Source organism: Oxyura jamaicensis, chromosome 8, assembly GCF_011077185.1.
Source record: "Oxyura jamaicensis isolate SHBP4307 breed ruddy duck chromosome 8, BPBGC_Ojam_1.0, whole genome shotgun sequence".
Lineage (NCBI taxonomy): Eukaryota > Metazoa > Chordata > Aves > Anseriformes > Anatidae > Oxyura > Oxyura jamaicensis.
The window spans coordinates 15,434,875-15,456,374 of record NC_048900.1 but is presented as its reverse complement, the minus strand read 5'-3'; the positions used below and the strand labels follow the sequence as shown (position 1 = coordinate 15,456,374).

Sequence of the window (21,500 nt, the reverse complement as noted above, 5' to 3'; positions counted from 1 at the left end):
AAGATTAATGCTGGTACAGCACAAGGCAGCGGACTGAGCAATGCCATTCACCAGAACGTGAAGGAATGAATAGCTCTGTCTCAGATCAGCCTTTCAGTCTTGGGCTGAAAACAGAGAATGGGATCAGTCACCAAATAATTAGAAAGAAGCAGGCTGTCACGTTGACTTGGCATTAAGTGCTCATCTAAAGATTAAAGAAAGGGTTCTGTTAAAAAACTGGATGAACTTGCAAGGGAGCTGGAACGAAGTTGTGATATGCCATCCTAATAGCCTTTTCTAACTTCTGAGTGGTTGACTTTTTCGGAGTGACTAATTAAAATAAGTTAAATGGCCTGTAGCTAAGTTTTGGTGACTCCTCTTCACTTAGGGACCAGTTAGTACCAGATCAGTGTAATGAGCAGTCAGTGTGTGTCATTCCTGTACACTTCATACCCACAGAGATTTCCTGCCACTGCTGCAAATATGTTGTTTGCAGGGAGATCAATGGCCTTAACAGTTCGCCGTTAGGCTCCATGGGAAAGCAATTGCAAGGGGAAACACAGAGAGGTCTTCTTTTGTCAGACAGACTCTGGCAGCTTTTCAAACTGGCAGCGTCCAATTACAGGCAAGGAGAAATCAAGGGAAACGAGGCTGATATGATCACACTGTGTGCCAGTCCTCCTGCAAGACCTTTAGCACCCCTAATAGCTTTAACCAAAGCTAGCTAGCAAGCTGGCATAAAGATCTTCAAAAAACGAAGCTTCTCTAATTTTCATAAAAATAGAGCAGGACATAGAGAAAATTAACACTATGAATGCTCCTGCAGAAGAAAAGGCAGGAAGAACTTACCTCCTAGCCATTGTCTTCAGCAGATGCCGCTGGCCATGGATGTACTCTTCAACTAATCCGCAGGTATGAAGCTCCAGGGAACAGCGTGTGCTGTCTTCTGCCTGGGTGACACTAAAACAAAAGAGACACGTGATTACAGTGGGGGCCACAGGTGGCATGAAAGAGCAATTACACAAGGAAAGGTTCAGGATATGATAAGGGGAGAGTTCGATCTATTTTGCACAGAACTTTGTATCTGGGAGCCCTGTGACTGTGTATCATGGAAGGTTTGCTGTGGTATGGCAGTGTAAGAGGTGTAGTAGTGTAAGATAGTCTGAAGGAAACCAAGTTTCCACCATTCATCAGACAGCTTGGATTTTAGTTTGGTTGTTGTTGTTGTTTTCATTGCAGGAATTCATAATATTCCTTCCTGTAATGTTCAGCTGTTATTTTCTTTTTCCTTTCTGAGGGAGAATTAGAAAATCATATGGTTTCAATCTAAGATTTAAATGGCTCTAACGTAAATTTGGGCTGTCTGATTATTAAGCAGAAGAAAAAAACTTATGCAAGATTTCTTGCCCACCGTGCACAGAGTGTTGCAGCTTCTTTCTCAGACCATCCTGAAGGTAGGCAATAAGCCTAGCAATACCGAGAGCCAAACTGGATCCCACTGGTTTAGCTTCCATGCTGACAACCAAAACCATACAGTTATACCTATCCAACAAATTCCAAGGGAAAAAAAAATCTTCCTAGTATAGTACATGCTTTGAGAAACTTTTTCTCAGGCCAGGTGTGGAAGGACACAGCTTTGTAACAAACATTTCTGCATAGTACGTACATCTCCCCTATTCATTCAAAGAAGGTCTTGAAATTTTTGGATTATGATAGCAACTACAACTTTACCAAAGCTTTTGAGCCAGTACTGTTCTTCCCATACCTGTGTCACAACCTCAGCTGCAACTGATTATTTGGGTGCATTGGCCTCAGTAATGATCTAGTACATCTATGGCATTGCCATGAGCACAGCATGAGGAAGGGCCATTTTCTGTCCCTGGCTGTCAGCGTTGGCAAGTGTGGATTCACTCCTGAAGGCTACCTTCTCAGTAGGCAGATGGGATTCACATGAAGTTATGGTTGTTTTCTGCCTGAAGAGAAGAGAGCAAAGACTTCCTCTGCTTTCTCTTGTTGTCTAAGCATATTTAGTACCAAGGGTTGGCAGCTAAGAGACCTCAAACTGGATTTTCTCCTACTCTGAACCTTCTCAACAGTACTGGAGCTAATGGGCTGGAGCAGGTAGAATTGATCTTGCAGATACAATCTTTGTAATGGAGAGGGTGGGTGTCTGAGAAGCAGTAAGTTGACTTTTTAAGCTAGCGGCTAGAGAACAGCATCAAAGCTTTTTACTTTTAGCTGAGCATGTTTAGTACAGCATGACAGACAGGCCAGAGAATGGAAGAGCCCATGTTCATTAATCAGAGAAGGACAGCACTTAAATAACGGCCTCTCACACAGAAAAAATAGTGTTTAACAGCTTCTGCAGTTATTTTTGTGCCACAGATTAGTGTTTTTGCAGAGAAAAGGGACAGAGAGCTGAGCATTGGTCTTCCTGTTTCAGCATAACTATGTTCTCACATTCAGCTGCACTTGGCAAACCAAGTCGTATTTAGCCTGTATGTAGAAATGTTTATAATTTGCTCCTGAAAACATCCCTGAGCGTGTCATTGCACAGGAAAGAGTTCAGCTGGTGTCAGCTGAAGTATGGGAGGTGTCCTCTTGTAAGGAGTCTGCAGATTCGGGTACATTTTGTATTAAAATACCCACCACTTGGTTCAGTCTGGCCCATGTGACAGGCTGAGCTGCTTTGCAATTTATTTTTACATATGCTTGGGGTCCAATCATCTCTGTAAAGGAAGATTTAATGACAAGTACTGACAGAGACCTGTCTTGCTCCTCCAAATATTTTATGATGAAATTTCAACCAGCATCTCCACAGCAAACTCACTGATCAGGCTAATTTAGTATAATCAATATTTCTATTAGGTTTACATTAAAACCACTTGGGATTTCAAAAGAACTGGAGGATTTGGACTGGCACTTGAATACCCTGACTAGCAAGCATTGTCCCATAATGGCATCCCCTAAAGCCACTGATGCAAGGAAGTCCGCAGCTAAGAGTTCTTTGCTTCAGGAATTGTGCCAGGTGAGGAGTGCAGAAATAGTCTTCTGAATAAAAGAGGTCAAGCCCAAGAAGTTCACCAAAGAAACATTTACCTGTAGCTGGGCTTGCAGCAGAAACTAACCAGAAAACCTGCTTTGAAGACCTGACCATCTTAAAGCCTGGGAGGAGGCAGGAGCATGCAGGCATAGTCATCTGTCTGCACTAAGCCATGGCCTCTTTAGCTCTAGTTATGGCCAATAATTTTGTAGGCATCAGGAAGAGGATGGGGAGAAAAAAGTTGTAATTCCAGCAAATTTGTGGACTTCTCCAGCCAACTACATTTAGAAGAATCTTTAACTTAAATCTCTGAGCCTTTAAGGTGGTACCCCATCTCTCTTCTACCAGGAGGTAGATACCAGGTTCTTACTAAAAATGAGGGCTGGGATGGAAACTTCCAGCCTCTCAGGACACATGCCTTTGAAACTCAGATTTGAAGTTCAAACCCATCTTGAGTTAAAAGGATAATGACCAGCACATGCCTTAAAACAACTTGTCCTGGGCGCTATCTTTTGCCTCAAACAGTGAGCAGCAGTTTTTGCCACTTTAATAGGTGCCATCAGATTATGATGGCAGCTTTCCATTCCAAATGGTTAATTTTAATGGAAGAGATCAATCTCTACAGGTTGCTGCAGATAGTAATGATTAGAATTATTAAAATATTTGACTGAGGCTTTTCTGTAACAGTAATATATATATATATATATGGATATATATATATATGGAGTATCAGAAGATAATGCCAAGGTGGCTGGGTGTTAGAGGCTTTTCCTGACATGTAGAATTCATATTCCTAGCCAGATCTTCATTTACATTAAGTAGAGAAATTGAAATTCTGTTTTATTTGAAGAAGAATTTGTAGGCCTGAAAGCATGAAAGCTTCTTCTTTCTCTACCTATCCTAATAAAGACATTGCTTCTACCTAGAACCCTTGTCTTGCATTGTCTAGCCAAGTAGATAATTCTGAAAAGCCAGACCATTAATGTTTTTACTGTACATGACAGGAGTTTGTGGCCTGAAAGAAACACTCACCAAGGGTGATTTACCTGGATGTTTCCATTTTCTTTGATACTATTCTTACCTCGTGAAATCATTTATTCTCACCTATTTTTCCATTTACAGCTTAATATGGCACAGGTTTACATTGTTTGAGTTATTATCAGCGTGCAGGATTTTCACTCTGTTCTGGGCAGACGTTTTAATTTCTATCAGCTGTCATATCCCGGGAAAGATAATTAAGTACTTTTCATTTTACATTTAAAATGGTATACAAAAGCTGGACATTAAAACCAGAGAGATTTCCAAATCAGAACATATGACTAGCTTCAAACTTTCCTTTGGCAGAGAGCCAACAGCAAGGTTCAGCAGAAGTTCACCATTTCCCATTGTGTAAGGCTATTTGTTTAACATTTCTTTTGTCTGAAGTGGCCTTGTCAGATGAAATCTCCACATAATTTTCATTTGGCCCTTCACTCACATCTGAGCTGTCACTCCCATATAAGCAGTTTGACTTTGGGCTTAACAAGAACGTAAGCATAAGTAGATACAGTTTTTAAAAATTCACGTAACTTTTCAGCTAAATCGTAAAGTCAACTTTCAAAAACAAAGGACCAGGCAGCCTCAGAATCTTATGGCATAAAAACCCAAAGACATTTCCAAGGACCAGGATTCAACAGCGTGGCTTGCTTCACGTTTTTAGGCAGGCTAGCCCAAGTATCGCAGCCAAACTCAAATCTCTGTAACTATATTTTGACTAGATAAAAAAAAAAAAAAATAGAGCCTCACATTGTTTTGAGTGAGGAACATATCCTTCTTAACATCCTGTTCTGTGCTCTATAGCAATGCAGCTTGCCACCTTCCCCTCCTTCAGCATGAAGCCATCCATGTGTTGTAGGTACACAACATCTGTGATGCCCTACAGGGTCCCTCTGACACAGTGCTTTCTCATGAACATAGTTCACATGTTTGTTCTATGTACGTGATACTATGACATTCATTTAACAAATTAATGTCATCTCCTGGCAGGTGGATGTTTCAGAATTTAACTTGGGGCTGAAATCTGAGCTGCTGTTACTGTTTTAGTGCTGTGCCACGGCTGTACACACAACTACCAAGATCAAGGTTTTCAGCTAGGGCATGTATCTGTCTGTGTAACCATTTACCTAGCTAACATTGAACCAGTATAACAGTATTTCCCCTCTTTTTTTTTTTTTAAGACTACAGTAAAAATAATATGGAAAGAGATCTTGCTGAAACCTTTTAAAGTGTTATCGATGGATAAGGAATGGGCTCGATGGCTGCACTCAGAGTGGTGGTCAATGGTTCTATGTACAGGTGGAGGCCGGTGACGTGCGGTGTCCCTCAGGGCTCAGTCTTGGAACCAGTGCTTTTCAATATCTTTATCAATGACAGAGACGATGGGATTGAGTGCACCCTCAGCAAGTTTGCTGATGACAGCAAGCTGAGTGGTATGGCTCTTTCTTTGGAAAAGAAAGAAGAGATGCCATTCAAAAGGACCTGGACAAGCTTGAGAAGTGGGCCCATGTGAACCTAATGAGGTTCAACAAGTCCAAGTGCAAGGTGCTGCACCTGGGTCAGGGCAATCCGACACGAGCACAGGCTGTGAGGAGAACTCACTGAGAGCAGTCCTGCAGAGAAGGAATTGGGGGCTCTGGTGGATGAAAATCTCAACATGAGCCAGCAGTGCATGGCTGCAGCCCAGAAGAGCAACTGCATCCTGGGCTGCACCAACAATGACCAGCAGGTTGAGGGAGGTGACAGTCCCCCTCTGCTCTGCCCTTGTGAGGCCCCACCTGGAGTCCTGCATCCAGGTCTGGGGCCCCCAGCACAAGAAGGATGTGGGGCTGTTAGAGCGGGTCCAGAGGAGGGCCACAAAGATGATTAGAGGCTGGAGCACCTTTCCTATGAAGAAAGTCTGAGAGAGCTAGGGATGTTCAGCCTGGAGAAGAGAGGGCTCCAGGGTGACCCCACTGAGGCCTTTCAGTACTTACAGGAGTCTTATAAAAATGATGGCGAAGGACTCCTTGCTTAGGTAGATAATGATAGAACAAGGGGGAATGGTCTTAAACTAAAAGAGATTTAGACTAGACATTAGGAGGAAATTCTTCACTGTAAGGGTAGTGAAGCACTGGAACAGGTTGCCAAGAGAAGTTGTGGATGCCCCATGCCTGGAGGTATTCAAGGCCAGGCTGGATGGGGCCTTGGCCAACCTGATCTGGTGGGTGGGATCTATACTAGAGGGGCTACAGTTGAATGATCTTTAAGGTCCTTTCCACCTAATCCATTCTATGATTCTATGATTATATTAATAGGTAACATCACTAAACATTGTACAGAACAACCTCTAGCAGTATTTGACATAGAAATGAAAAAAAAAACAAACGCAAAACATGATTGCTGGTACAGAATCACGCAGGTTGGAAGGAAACTCCAGAGGTCCTCTACTCCAGCCTCCTGCTCAAGGCTGGTCCATCTCTTTGGGCAACCTATGGCAGTATTTCTCCACCATCATGGCAGAAAATTATTTTCTTCTATTGAATTGCAATTATCGGAAAGTCTTATACAATCAAAAGGAAAAAAAGTTCAGCCCAACTGGTTCAAGAAGGCACACACATTTCTGGCATGGCTTTTTCAGCTCTCAAAATTTCTCCTTCCTCCTTAGCATTTTTGAACTGCAAATAAAATTACATTTGTCACTAATCTACTCAATTGTCCATATGCTGCATTTGTGTTCTGGAAGCTGCCAAGGCCACATCTCATTTTAATTCCCTGATGGCCTTGCTCAAAGGCCTGCTGTCACTGTATGGAAGTCCAGTATACTTAAAAAATTAATTACAGAAAATTACACAGTTACTGAAGACTTCCAGACAGTTTCTTTGGATTCATTACTAAAGATTTAAATGGCTGCAGCAATAGCACTTGCAATCAGCAGAGTTGTCTTTTTAAGGGTCTGCAACACAGCACACTGCAAAGATTACTGCCCTCCCAGGGATGCATTGCTCCCTGGCCCCAAGAAGTCACTGCTATTTCCCTTTTGATGATCTCCTGTGAAAGCAGGGAGGAAATGAGTTCAGCTAATGCCCCTGCTAACTAGGAACAGCAGAGCATACTCCTTATGTGATGGCGTATTTCATAATTTGCGTATCTTTAATTTAGAGATGCATGTCTCATTATTAATGGGACTGGGACTCTGGCTGGTGCAACATGCCACCAGCTAGCACTGTACTGCAGAACCGCATGCGAAAGGGAGCCTCAGCTCAGCCTGATGCTCCTGGCAAAAATCTCTTTGATTTTTTTGGTTGCATTCACCAGACCAGCCCTCACTGCTGACACACAGCACGGCAGCAACATCTTCCTGATGCTTCATCTAATCTACTGCACCTCTCCTTCGCTGTCTGAGATACAGCCATGCTAATACATTACACATGAAATGTCAGCTGAGGGATGGGCTGTCCCCAGAAGGAGAGCCATTTGAATTGACAAAAGATGAAAAACTTGATGTGATCAGAAGAATTAACAATACTAAATATGTCTCTGTGAGGCTTTTGACAAGCTCCTCACTGTCACATACGTTTGACTATCTGCTCTTTGCCACAATATTGTGTTTTTTTGATATCCTTTTATGATACAATATAATGCAAGGTACTTGTATGTTTGCCTTACACTGGATATGCTTTAGCTTTTCCCTCTCTTCATCATGGAGTGATACATACTAACCACAGAGTATTAATCAAAAAATTGATATCCATAACTGGAAAGATTTCTCCACTAACAAAATTGAATGCTTCTGAAATGTTGCTCTATGATGTCAAAGAATTGCCACTTATTGTCTCATGAGAACCTGTAGCTCTGCAGCAGGAGACATCTAGAAATTTGTAAATTAATAGGTATTAAAATTTTAGAATTAAATCAGAAAAAAAACTATTATTTTATGAGTTGTTTTTTTTTTTTCAATTACTCATGACATTGTGAGAGAGTTTTGACTAATCCCTTCCCCACACCAAACCCCAACAGCCACGTTCCAAAAAGCTGTGGTGGGATGGCAATAAGGAGGATTCAGATTTTAGAAAGAATGTGGAAATGTTATTGAAAATGGTGGAGTTTAGTCTTCAGTTTTCCAATCAGGAAAACAAAAATTAGGAAAAATGCAAAGACCTATCTTTAACATAGCACATTTTTAATTTAACAGTGAAAATAAAGAAATCATTTTCATCCCAATGGAAGGAAGTGCAGCTATTTGCACAGTGTACTCATTTAGGCTCCCTCTGTGTTAACATGGACCACAGGCTGCAACTATTTTAATGGTTTTTAGCTACTGCATTCTTACATGTCATTGAAAACATCTGGCTTTCTACAAAACAAATTTGTGTTCCAATGAGGTATTTGTCTAGAGTATCTATTCCTTTACACCTTATCAGATATGGAGGTTTGAAAATGAAACAATGGAATACACACAAGCCAGAATTCTTTTCTGGGTATCAAGAGAAGATTTATAAATGTCACCTCATTTTCCCCAGAGCAGTTTGCTCTTTTACAGCTTTAGATCTGGAAGAACTGAGTATGTGCATTATGAATTTATTTAACATCCTTCTGCTTTGGCCTTCACCACACTTTCTTCCCAGAACTGATTTTCTTGTTTATGGCTGGGTCTATTTTCACTTGACTTCCTACTAGGTCATAACTTTATGTGTCTTTTTGCACTCAGAAAGCAAAAAATCCCACCTGTGGTTACCGGGAGGTGCAAGCACCACTGCAAACTTCTCAGCCAGCCAGCCAGCCAGCCTTACCTCCCCTGGGCACAGAGAGAGCTCAAAGCACAGTTGCTTCTCAGATCGCCTACAAAATGGTGGGAAATTTAGTCACTGTACTGCTCTCTCCATGATCAGAGTTTTCAGTTATCTATGAAAACTCACACAAACTGTCCCTGTTATGTATTTGCTGCATGTCCCCAGAGCAGACTGCGACCCCTTCTTCCTTATTTGTACACTACCCGAACTCACCCTCTCAGCTGCATTAGAGGTACTTTCAGTGCTATCTCCTTTGATGTCTAGTGTGTTGTTTTGCTCTTCTAAAATATCATTTCCCATATCACCTCTCCATTATATCCAATAAAAGGTCAAGCTACTAGTTGCATTTTCTCTTCTAGCCCCAGATGATTCTTCTATTCATAACATGCTTCAGAAAGTAAAATTACAAAAAAAGGGCATTTTTACTCAACTACTTACTCCTGCAAATTGCCGCAGCATTTGGTTAAAAAGCTATAGCTGACAGGTATGTTTGCAACCCGCCTCACCACATTTGCAAGGACTACTCCAGGCTGTTGTGAGAGAAACTCTTGGTCTCACGTAGAAGCACAGTGTACCAATAGTAAAGGCTGAGTATCGAACCCACAGGACTTTTTATTTTAAAACCTAGTTAATTCCCAGTTAGCAAGTTGCTTTTCAACTTCCTTCAGCCCTTACCCCATTCCTGGATATATGCTTTCTTCTAAAACCTCCTCCTCTTCTGTGCTCACTGACTTCTCCATTCTCATGTCTCACTCCTGTGGGACTGTCCCAGGTCTGTACTCACCTGAAGAGCAGAACTCCAGTCCCATGTCCCTTTCAGGAGAGCCTGGTGTCATAGCTTTGTTCTTGATGCAAAGCACCTGTCTTCCTTGGGGAGGTTTGTCATGCTGCCTGGTTTCATGCATCCAACTTTGGTGCCTAAGGAGACATTAAAAAAGGAGAGGGAGAAGTCTTCACCAGAGAGCACAACTCAGATAGACTGAACCAGGCTTGAACAAGTCTCCAATGACTGTAAGTAGAGCCAAGGTAAGTCAGCTTTATAATGTGCACATTTAAATTGGGCAGTGACTGCCTGCACCGTCACTCTAATGAATTTCCATCACCTGTCCAGCACTCATTCCAAGTTTGCCATTTGGCTTCGATACAAATCTCAGTGCTATGATGTGGGAATTACAGCCCATCTCCACCTAGGGAAGTACAGAACTTCATCATGCTCGAGATGAATACAACTGCTTGGTTGTTGTAAACCAACATCACAGTACTGCTAACAACTTCTTAGGACAAAAATGACATTATGGACTTTTACTTTATGTTGTCTGAGGAACTAAAGGAACTAAACTGTATTAAGACATTTAGTTTTGGTGACAGACTTGTAATTAACCCAATATGCAGTTTAGCGAGGAACTGCAACAAATACACACTGACATTTACAATATCATTCAAGATCTTTTTACATGCTGAAGCAATAAAGCTAATTCAACATACATTTTTCTGAAGAGATTCTTTCTTCAGCTATCAAATATTTATGACTGCCAGTCCTTCTTCCCTTTGCTTTTTTTTTTTTTTTTTTTTTTTTTTTTTTTTTTTTTAATCTATGCAGATCATCAGTTTCTCCCTGAAACTAGCTGAAGCTAGCTTGGGTATTTGCCAGCTTCGAAGGCATCAAGTTTGCTATATATCAGACTGCTTTGAAGGATGCCTTTCATTTAAAACATTCTGTCCTTTAACACTACATTTAACCTACATTTTATTGGACTAGTTACATGAAGGGTCTTTATTTCTAAAAGTTTATTTCACCTCCCACTGGCATCAAGAGGAAATTTTGTGGCAGGGCTGAAGTAAATTAACTGAGTCTTAAAGGGGAGGGTTATTTTTGTTAATAAAATCAGTAAATGTCTCTGTCAGAAAATTATGAATACCAAAGGACAGTTGCTTCACGTCAAATAGAAATAGTGTGTTACACGTATTTATTTAGATAGCACATTTCAATCCGCATTCTGGGCAGTGGTCATCAGAGATGTCAGGGCACAAACAGGGCACTCAGAGTGCTCAGGAAATGGTCTGGCTTGCACAGTAGAGGTACAGCTTCATGACGACAAGGGAAGCAAGCAATTCTCCTCTTCACTTTTAGCGGAAGATAAAGAAGAACAGCAGCAAACTGCTGCACCAAGACCTGCACTCTGGACTAAAACACATACATAGAAATACAAGTTCCAAAACCACACATAACTACCTTATGCGCAAAAGTAACCTGGTTTAGATCTAATGCAAGGTTGACAAGGAAGTTCTTTAAGTCAAGCAACCTTCCCTGCACGACACAACCTGAAAATGAGTAAGAAATACTTTCCAAACACAGAATCGCTGAGTTCCCTTTTCCACATGATTATTACACTTCCCTTCTTCTTTGCTCTGGGATTCAGGCAAAGAGCAGAAAAGACACTGTGTAACTATATCTCTTCTCACAATCTGTAGCCCACATAGAAATAGGAGCTATCCAGAACATCCCAAGGAAAAACATACTGGTTCAAATTTCACTTGGCTTTACTCATTCCTATTGAGCCATTGTACTTTGGGGTACTTATCTGCACCAATGTACTGTAGCTCAACCAGTGGCAGAAAGGAAGACACGGGTAAATTCCTTGGATACTGGAAGATAAATGCCTGGAGCTTTACTCATACAGTGCAATATTTCTTTACCAAGTGTACCATGAAACCCCAGTCCCAGTGAGATAACAGTTGCTCAGTTAAGTTGCTGCTAACAGGGAATTTTCTTCTCCTTTCACTAAGACACCTTTGTTCTTGGTTTTACACATAGTTTTCCCACTAGCAACACCAACACGTGTATCCCCTGAAAAACTGAGAGTAAGCATCAAGTGATGCAGAGGCACATGTGTTTTGGTGGCTGAATACAAGGTTTGGAGCTAGGAAGTTAAATTATCATCTTGCAACTTATTTGCTGCTCTCAGCACATGAAAAACTATCTTAGATGAATTACAGACTTGACCCAGTACAGATTAACTTCACTAAATTCATAGGAATAGACTAATTCCTTTTGTGGTTCTGAGCACCTAAACCTCTGCTATAACACCACTATGCAAAACACTGAATAATAAGAACTCTTAGGAGTGTGCTGGGAGGACTATTTTGCCATCACTTTTAAAGATAAAAAACATTAAATAATGCACAGTAATACAAGAAATAGCAATAGTTTAAGCAGAGTAGTAACTTGGAGTACAGCAATGGTGGAAAACAGCAATGGTTACTAGCTAGAAATTGAGATTTTTCAGTAGCAAAGCGACTACTACTTCCCAGTGACCCTGTCTTGCAACCTCTGCTGTGAACAGAACTATTGATCCAAGAGAGGTTGTTTTGCTCTGAGGTTTGATTTCAGATTCCCTCTAAGTAGGCAGCTCTCCTCCAAGTGTGCTGCCCAGCAGTGCACTCAAGCCAAGCAGAGATGACCTTGTAACACACAGTCTATTTTCTCACAGATGTGTCCCAGCCCAGCCCGGGTACTGGTTACCCTCTTGGCTGCATATGGGCTGATAACTTCCCGTGAGTCATTTCAGCAAACACGGTTCCTCTCTCTCTTGCATTCATCCAGAGTTCTGGGAAGCTTTCACTTGTCTTCTGCTTTTTTTTTTTTTTTTTTTTTTATCATCTGCAACTGAGTCATCCTCCATGTTTTCTGCAGTCTGGATTAATTCCTTCTTTGGCATATGGGATTTCCCCTCCCACTCTTTTTCCACAAACTCTTTGAGCAAGTCATCTTGCTTCCCTGCCTTAGTTTTTCCACCTCTAACACAGCAATCAGTATACTTCCCTTCCTCAAAGCTCTTTTAAGAAAAAATCCACTTCTATCGGCAAGATACTGTGATGACTACCACAGAAACTATGTAAGCAGTACGACCCGTAGTGTGCTTTCACGGAGTATCAATGAATGAATAAATGTGCTTCTCTTTTCAGCTAACCACATCTTTGGAACAGAAAATTGTAGTCACAGCAAGCAGATGCTGTCAAACAAATAGGAGCTGTTCTACAGGCAGGGCTGGTGTAGAAGGTAAGGGGCAAAAACTGGGGTTTCCCACATGGAGTTGAGGATTTAAAGGTGGAGCACAAGGAGGAAGAGAAGATGCTTAATGGACAAAGGACAGGCAAGCTGGTTTCTGGGACAGAGACAACCATGATGAAGAGTAAAGCTTGGAGGCACTTCCAGCACCTAATTCAGGAATCAACCTGAGGTTTTAGCAGGCAGCCCTGCTGACTGCTCTTCCTCTGCAGCCCTGGTCTCACTACAGTGACAGAAAACACAGTCTCCCAAGAAAAACTGCAGCAGTATATACAGTGCTGAGGTTAATGAAAACATCATCCAACTTTCCACTCGGCGCTGGAACTGTGCCAACACTGACCAAATTGCTGATGTTGTTAAATAGACTCCCTTTCATTTGAAATGCAAACAAGTTGTCCTGGTTTCAGTTAGGACAGAGTTATTTTTCCTCCTAGTAGCTGGTAGGGCACTATGTTTTGGATTGGGATGAGAAGAGTGCTGATAACACGCTGATGTTTTAATTGCTGCAGAGCAGTGCTTACACTAAGCCAAGGACTTTTCAGCTTCTCGCTCTGTCCTGCCAGCGGGCAGGCCAGGGGTGCAGCAGGAGCTGGGAGGGGACAGACCCAGGACAGCTGACCCAACCTGGCCAAAGGGGTATTCCATACCTTATGGGGTCATGCTAAACAATATATAGGGGTGGCTAGCTGGGGTGGGGGGCCGGCTGCTCAGGGATGGGCTGGGCATCGGTCAGTGGGTGGTGAGCAATTGCATTGTGCATCACTTGTTTCGTACACACTATTATTATTATTATCATTATTATTTCCTATCTTAATAAATTGTCTTTATCTCAACCCACAGGCTTCACTTTCCCGTTTCTCTCCCCCATCCCAGAGAGGGAGGGGGGAGGGTGTGCGAACGGCTGTGTGGTGTTTAGCTGCTGGCCGGGTTAAACCACAACACAAGTAAATACTGGTGCTACCTCTAATGGTACTGAGAACGCACATACCAAAATAAAAATGCTCATTACCCCTACGTACTGCTTAGATTGTACAAAGCGTTTGGGGATGATGTACTACTACAGCTCAGACAGATCAGACTCAATGATAAGAAAGCTAAAAGCAGAAACCTCTTGCAGTTTATGCAGGACACTGGTTTGTGAGTTGAAAATGATACCTAAATATTCTGTATTCATGCTTCATTTGCATTTTTTCAGCTCAGAGTTAAGGTCTAACAAGCTCCCCACACATCACAAGTGTGCGAGCATACTGCAGAGCTCTCAGGACAGCCTTTTCTGAGAAACCTCACAGGACCAAAAGACACCTGAACGCTCGGCTTCCAGGGATGCTTTAATTTATTTTCACAGTCACACAAAACCAAGGAGGATCCAACCCTGCCCACTTTATGCTCATTCTTTGCAGCAAGTGTGGACTCCTTCCTTGGATAGTAAATAAAATACTCGTAGTCTATAAATCTTGGGAAATAGCTGTCTCTTTCAGCATCAGATCTACTTTCCTGGCCTGCTCCAGGGCAGATTGGGTAACAGTCTCCGACTCATCTCTTAGCCCAGAAGGTTTATACATTTATAGAGCATCCTGGAAAAGATTTTGTAATTTACCTGCTGCCGGAGAGGATATTGAGCGCTTCTCCTACAACAGAAATAATATTCTGCATATCTTGTTAAGAGAGTCCTTTGTATGGTTTGGTTTGGTTTGCTTCACTTACATCTGGTATCTTTTACGGGCTTTGGACCACTCACATTTCTGAATCATTTGCATTATTTTTAATACCATCGTGACTGAGATGAGTTTGGCTTTTGTACTGCAGTTTACTAGCAGGACATGCATATTGAAACAAATCATAATGCTAGGGATTTGTATCTTCAAGTGCTGTTCGAATACAGCATAATAAAACTTTGCACTGCTCAGGTGAGGAACCAAGAAGCATTCTTTCTCTTTCAATGAGGACTGAGAAACTGAGGCACTAAAGTTGATGCTGTGCACAACCAAGCCCAGCGCAGAGCTCAGGCTGGGTTCCCAGCTCTCCACCCAAAGCTGATTCTCATCTAACTGTCCTGACCATGCCGAGTGAAGAGAAGGCTCCTTGTTCTTTGCAAACAGTCACAATCAGAGAAGCCCTAATCCTCTTTTGAGCCTTAGAATCTTGGGGCATGGCAGGGGAGGGGGTATTCCCTCTCAGTCTCGAAGTTACCAGGCTAGATTGCTCTTCATCCAACACCACGGAGTTTGGCTGAGAGGCAACCTCCTGCAGCATTTCTTCAATTGTACAGGTAAATATCTAACAGGCTTATGTATGGCATTCAGTCTCCCTTCTGGTCACAAGATAACAAGAATAGGTAACACTTAATATAGTAAAATGGGTAAGATTAATGGAGGTAGCTGTTTTCTGGAAGGAACACAGGTGGTGGCTATGAAACTAAATGAATATTCTTGTTCCCCAGTTATTGTGATGTACATTGAGACATTTAGGAGCCTGATTTGATCCTCACTGAAACAGAAAAAAAGAAAAGCACTCATTTTATATTATGATCCTCTCCTTGATAACTAGGATTTGCTCAGTTTCTTGTTTGCTGTTTTTTTGTTCACTTAATTGTTCCACCTCCAGATAGAGGTGTCCGCTGAAGAGAGTACAAATTGGTCAGTCTTTTCCCTCCACCTTCATCACATTAAATGAGCTAATAAAATATCCAGTCCTGCTCACCCAGATACCTCAAAGCCTGCTGTGGAGCAGGTCAACATAATTATATTTGAAGACAGAGCAACAAGAAGAAGGAACTGAGATGACATCCATACAGATCACACAGCAACACAAACGAGAGGTGAGCAAGGCCTGCTACTAAGGTGTACCTTCTGCTTTCAGTCAGTGATCAAGCTTCAGATTTTAATCAGATTTTTCAGACCTTTCAAAGATTATCTAGGGAAAAGAGTTACGGAGATGTACAGGGAGAAGATGAAAAGTACTGAACAAAACTGATGCCACAATTTTTGTTGATTTTTGAAACATTTTGCTAGGCTGACAAAGAGTCACTTCTCTTCAAGACACAAAATTCATTTAAAACATGAGACCACTCACTTCCAAGTTTCAAGCAGTAGACAATTAGGAGGAAACCACATCTACAGCTAATCCACTTGAGTTCAGCAGGGTAAAACTTCCTGGCTGACCTGGTAATGAAAACTACAGCCCCCTTTTTGGTCAGTGGTAGACATCACAGGTAACAGAGAGGTTTGGGTTTGCTCCATACCTTTTAGCTACCAGCTAGCAGCTCATGGGAGGGAGAACACAGTCCCGCTATAACTGAGGGAGGAAATAACATTTTCTATTTCTTTATGGTTGCAGTGCAAAGTGAGAAAATTGCACATGACCATCGCAAAGACAATGAAAAACGAGTTTTTAAAACTCTGGATGGAGAACTCTACTTCTGAATACTAACAGACACTTGTTTATCTTTAAGTATCTTTAAAGAGCTATCTATCTTTAAATCTGTCTAAATCAAACTTCCCTTTAGCTTTGCACCTGGAACTCTGACTCGCATTGAACTTCAGAGACTGGCAGGTATTCCCTTCTGCCTCTCCTCACCCTTCTCAGAAGAGCACATATACACACACAGACATGTACACGAAGCAAAAAGCAAACCAAGTAACAGATGTTTGCAACATGTCATAAAAAAAATTACACTGCTATGATGCTTGGAGGTAGGTTAATATTTAGGTTGGCTTATAGTCTCTTCAGGGAGCAGAACCCACCTTAGGGGAGATTGCTACTTCTTTTTGGAAGCCTGGCTCACCCTGTCCTACAAACAGCAGGCTACATATCTTGGAGCTGATGTAGAAAGGCTGAGCTTTACCTTCTTTTCCTGTATCATGGGGTGTAAGACCTTCATCTCTTGCCTCCTGCTCAGAAAAGGCTGCATTATCTCTATATTTAGCTTGATCAACTGGGTGGGTATTAATACCACGTACTTCACACTGTGATGTGCCTGACTTCTGCCTCTGTTGTGGCTTCACAATCTACAGAAGCTGCTAGTGAACCTCAGCTAGTTTTGCAAAACTGTACCAACGTCCACCAATGTTTGTTTGTAGAAGAAATGTCTCTCTTTTTTTTTCCCCTAAGGTCAGATTGCCTTCCAGTCCCACGGCCATCGGTGACAGACTGTCTTGTGGCCTCACATTGGGATGTATAATTTTTTTAGTTGAACATTGAATCAGGATTTCTATATTCAATCCAGTCCCCATTGTTTGGACATTAGTTCAAAATGATGGAGAGACCAGTTTTTTGTTCTGGTTAAACATGAGTAAATAGCAGCCAAACTGTCTGTCACATCTTAACACAGTTCAATGGAAACACTAATTCTGATTTGGCCTCAAACCAAACGCAACTTATCTAGAGTGAACTCTGTAGCAATTTTCTATTTTTAATCACCACAATTTTCTATTATGAATTTGTTGCAGATTTTTTTTGAAGTGTAGTCTCAGATACCTGCCTTTCAATGCCCCCTTTTCCTACTGTAATCAATTAGAGCAGAACTAGGTACAGAACATGCTGATTAATGGGACTCCAAGATTAAACCAAGTCCTTTATGTCACTTTTTACAACCCTGCAAACATGACATATACAAAGCATTAGTTCTACTAAGCTATATGATTAATTGGTTCTGTTAGTAAGTATGCTAATACCTCTCTGTTCCACAACAGATATCGTGTAAAGTCGGCAATAACCCACTGCTCCAATTCCTCTCCCTGCCTTGAAGCTACAGAGATCACTAAGAAAAGACTGCTGGCAACACTCTCCCTGTCTTTTTTTTGGAAATAACATCCTTCTTGCTACTGACTGTTTTTCTTCTTTCTCCAAGAGGGAAACTTTTGAGCAGCCTAGGGAGCAAACAAGTGTGTTTTGATAAAGAACCGAAAGCACTTCTTCGAGTAATTGCTGCTGAAGGGGTAGCATTTCCACGTTTCTCTGAGTTGAACATATTCCTCCTCTACAGGAGGAAAAACAAACTCTAACAAAGCAAGCAAGCAAAAACGGCAAAACAGTTTACTTGTTTATTTAGAGAAAGCTGCCTAAAATGACAATGGAATGGTTGCCTTAATAAAGATTATAGAATTGCTCCCTCAGGATGGGATTCGCCTCATTCAGGTGAGACATCACAAGTTAGATGCCTGTGCTCAAACTAGCTACCTGAACACAATGCAAGCCTCCATGAGGTCATTCACTTCATCCTAAGATCCTCACCCAAGAAAGTCAGACAGATCAGCCTTTGGAGGTCTGCATTTCTGTCCCTTACTGTTTCTCTCCATTGGCTATAAAAGGAGCCATGGATGACTAGCTGTGACATGGACATTTAACTTTGAGATGCCTAAGATGTGGGAGACAAATACTACACTATAGCTCTGTATCATAACTTATTTGTAAAAAATATAATCAAAACACAATTGTGATTAATCATATATCCTTATAAGTTGTGAAATTCAAAGTAATAGCACCCTTATTGATCGTAATACATACATTCCATCAGTTTAATATTTTCTGTAAAGGTGCATAGTAACAATCATTCCAAAATAGCTCAGTGTTTTGGACCAAGTTACAATTTCTAAGGGAATCATAACTTTGCCTTGATTTGAATTCAATTAAATACTCTGCCATAATAGCAGCATAATGGCATAGAATCTTTTTTTTTATTATTTCCTCGGCTTGGAAATTAAAAAAAGAATAACATGCAATGCTGCACAATGAAATAGACCTTCTCTCCCATATGGACAGCACTATTCTAAAGTCAGTATAGTTTCCTTTTGGTACAAAAATTAAACAGACAAACCCATATATATATTTCTTTATGATATCCATTTATGTATTTCTTTACAATACCCACTTTCAGTGCATAAAAAGGAGGAACTCATGCTAGCTCTTAAAACATGTCCTATTAGCCACAGCTGGTAGCTTTTCTTCTCCAAGTCTGTGTTCTGTAGGCTACTTACTGAATCATTGTTCATCCCTGCTTTTCCATCTGTGTAAGAGATGCCAGAACCTGAGACCCTGATCTAATAAAAGATGTGTACATGTTTAACTTTGCACATGGTACACAGTTCCTTACTGAAATGCTGATAAATGTCTGGGGTAATACACAAATGACAACTTCACCCCTCTTGGCTTTTACTGTTTGAAGCAATCCTTCATCTGGTTAAAAACATGGACTTTTTCTTGGTCTGGTGCATTAAAATCCATGAAAAATCCTCTAATTCTACATTATTATTATAACCACCAGTTTTTGCTTTATGTTCTTGCTAAGATTATCTCTATGGGACCTGAAAGATTGATTTGCATAAAACTTAACAATGCATATCTGCTAAAATAGTGGTCTCAATATTCAACATCAACAGTTAAGATCTCATCATAACAAGTGAACTGCTACTGTTGTATTACAGTTGTCCTACCAAGGAATCATTACATAGCAACTCTTATCTCCCATCATACCAACCCAACTATTTTCCAAATACTCAGACAGCAAACTCAAAATAAAGTACCCTGTTCCAAATAACCCTTCTCATTTGAGCCACAGTCTTGGGAGCCCCCTCCATGACATTTGCCACAACGGCACGTCTGAATGCGACCTATAGTCTGTATGAGCAGGCAGTGCAGATCCCAAAGCACTTCTGGATGGGGTCTCCTTGTGGGACAATCTCCCTTTTTCTAACTAATGGGGTCTGATTTCTAATGCAGACAAAACTGTGTACATTCCTGATGGATGTGCCAGAAGGAGAACTCACTGGTGAGCAGAGTGTCCCTCAATGCTCCCAACAGGAGAGTGCCACCTTTCCAGATCAGGAGACGGAGCTGCTCCCCTAAGTGCTATTTGATGAATTTAGTGTCAAAACAAGCTATGTTAGCTTAGGAGGAATAAATAGAAGACATGCTAGCCTGTCAAAGCAGAAGTGAGAAGCAAGTGTAGATTAGAAGAAAATGTTCTCCACTTCTGGTGCTAACTCAGGAACTAGCATTACTCAGCATGAGCTTTGGATCCAGTTCTGCACAATAAAATCAAATGGCTTTTCTGTTGGTGTCTTAAGCAGGAGCACAGTATCCAGTCCTCGCTTGTCACTAAATTCCTGTATCTTCAGATCACGTACTACCTTGTTAGAGGATTATCTTTTTGCAGTATAAGCACACAGCCTGTAACTCCCATCCCAGGGTGAAACGTATTTTAGGCTAACAATCTCAGTGTATTCACTTCAGCTGAACACTACAGTTCTTGCTTGTTTTTCCTCTCTCTGCCTTCACCTGCAATTAAGAGACAGCTTTCCTAATTCATTAATCTGGAATTAGGACCTCAGAACTGGATGCTCTGACACTGACCTTTATTTTCATTCATACAGCATCCAAAATGTTCATGGCTTATCTGAGGACTTATCTACCTATTTTGTGTTATCTTGCCTAATTGCATGGCCAGGTATAAACAGAATAATTTAATCTGAAGAGTAAAGAAACATTGCATGTAAAACTGTGATAGTAAAGTTTTTCTGAAAATTCCCAGGAGTACATATAGGTATCTCCTACGTCTGGGCTTGCTTTCAGTCCCAAGTTTTTAATGTAGGCCCTATTCTGTGATGACAAAAATGTAAACGAGGAACTTCAGGAGTATTACTCAGCTTTAAGTAATGCACATTAATCTTTGACTCTTTTTAAATATTTCCGTCGCCATCCTGCCCTCTGAGCAGGTGTACTGCCCAGTGAGGTGAATAAGAGCAATCCACATTTCCAAGGGCACTATTTACTCTAAAATAATTATTTGTTAAAATGCATTCTCTAATATGCTGAGAATTTGCCATCTATTTTTTTCTTTATTGCAGATTAACACTATTTCCATTTTAATAATGACAGTGAATGCAATGAGCAGGGCCAGATTGTGCAAAACAAACATGCACTAATTTGTAATCATTTAAATATGTAAAGCTAGACTTTGATGTTAATGCACCATTAAAAAGAAGCCAGGGAGTTCACGCGTCTGTTCCTGTATTGCTTGTCAAGCAGCAGAACAGCTCAAAGAGCAGCTCCTTGATTTACAGCATCAAACCCACTTCAGCAAGTTTGCCATCTTGTACAAATTTTTCTAAGTGACATCTGTAAATTTAACAGGGCATGGAAAATCCATGAAAGGAGGCTAAATCTAGATAGCCTGTGCATTTCTGTCCTCTCTTCATTATCAAGCAGTACCAGCAATCTCATCCAAGTGAGCCTGGCTCTGATTCTCCTCCTGTCCTTAGGGACAGAGGAATGGCTTAATCATCCTGGCTGTCAGAATCCTTTCACGGTAATTGTATTTTCCAACCCTAAAGATTATGTTTACAAAGACCTTTGAATATCAGCATGTTTAGGTAACAGTTCCAAGCTTTTGAACTATTATTCTTAAAAGGAAAATGAATGTGCAGTTGTTGAGGTTTACATAGCATCTCCCAGGCAGGTTCAAACACCTATTGGTTAGAACCTTCAAGCCCAACAACAACTTACACACATTTTGGTTTTCTTCTCAACTATCATTAATTGGGAAAATTGTGTAGCAATTTCACCTATTTATCTGTCAGCTGGGCCGTGACTTCTCTAATTTTTC

The 21,500-nt window shown here is 41.1% G+C and overlaps 1 long non-coding RNA gene across 1 annotated transcript in view; it reads right to left on the bottom strand.

Moving 5' to 3' along the window:
• The window catches only part of LOC118170486, a 71,662-nt gene that overhangs the window by 46,563 nt on the left and 3,599 nt on the right, over positions 1 to 21,500 (bottom strand). The window contains exons 2-3 of the long non-coding RNA XR_004752741.1: positions 9,614 to 9,747; positions 829 to 939 (exon numbers count right to left, since the gene is read on the bottom strand). This is a non-coding gene — a long non-coding RNA (uncharacterized LOC118170486). The remainder of the gene's footprint in view (positions 1 to 828; positions 940 to 9,613; positions 9,748 to 21,500) is intronic.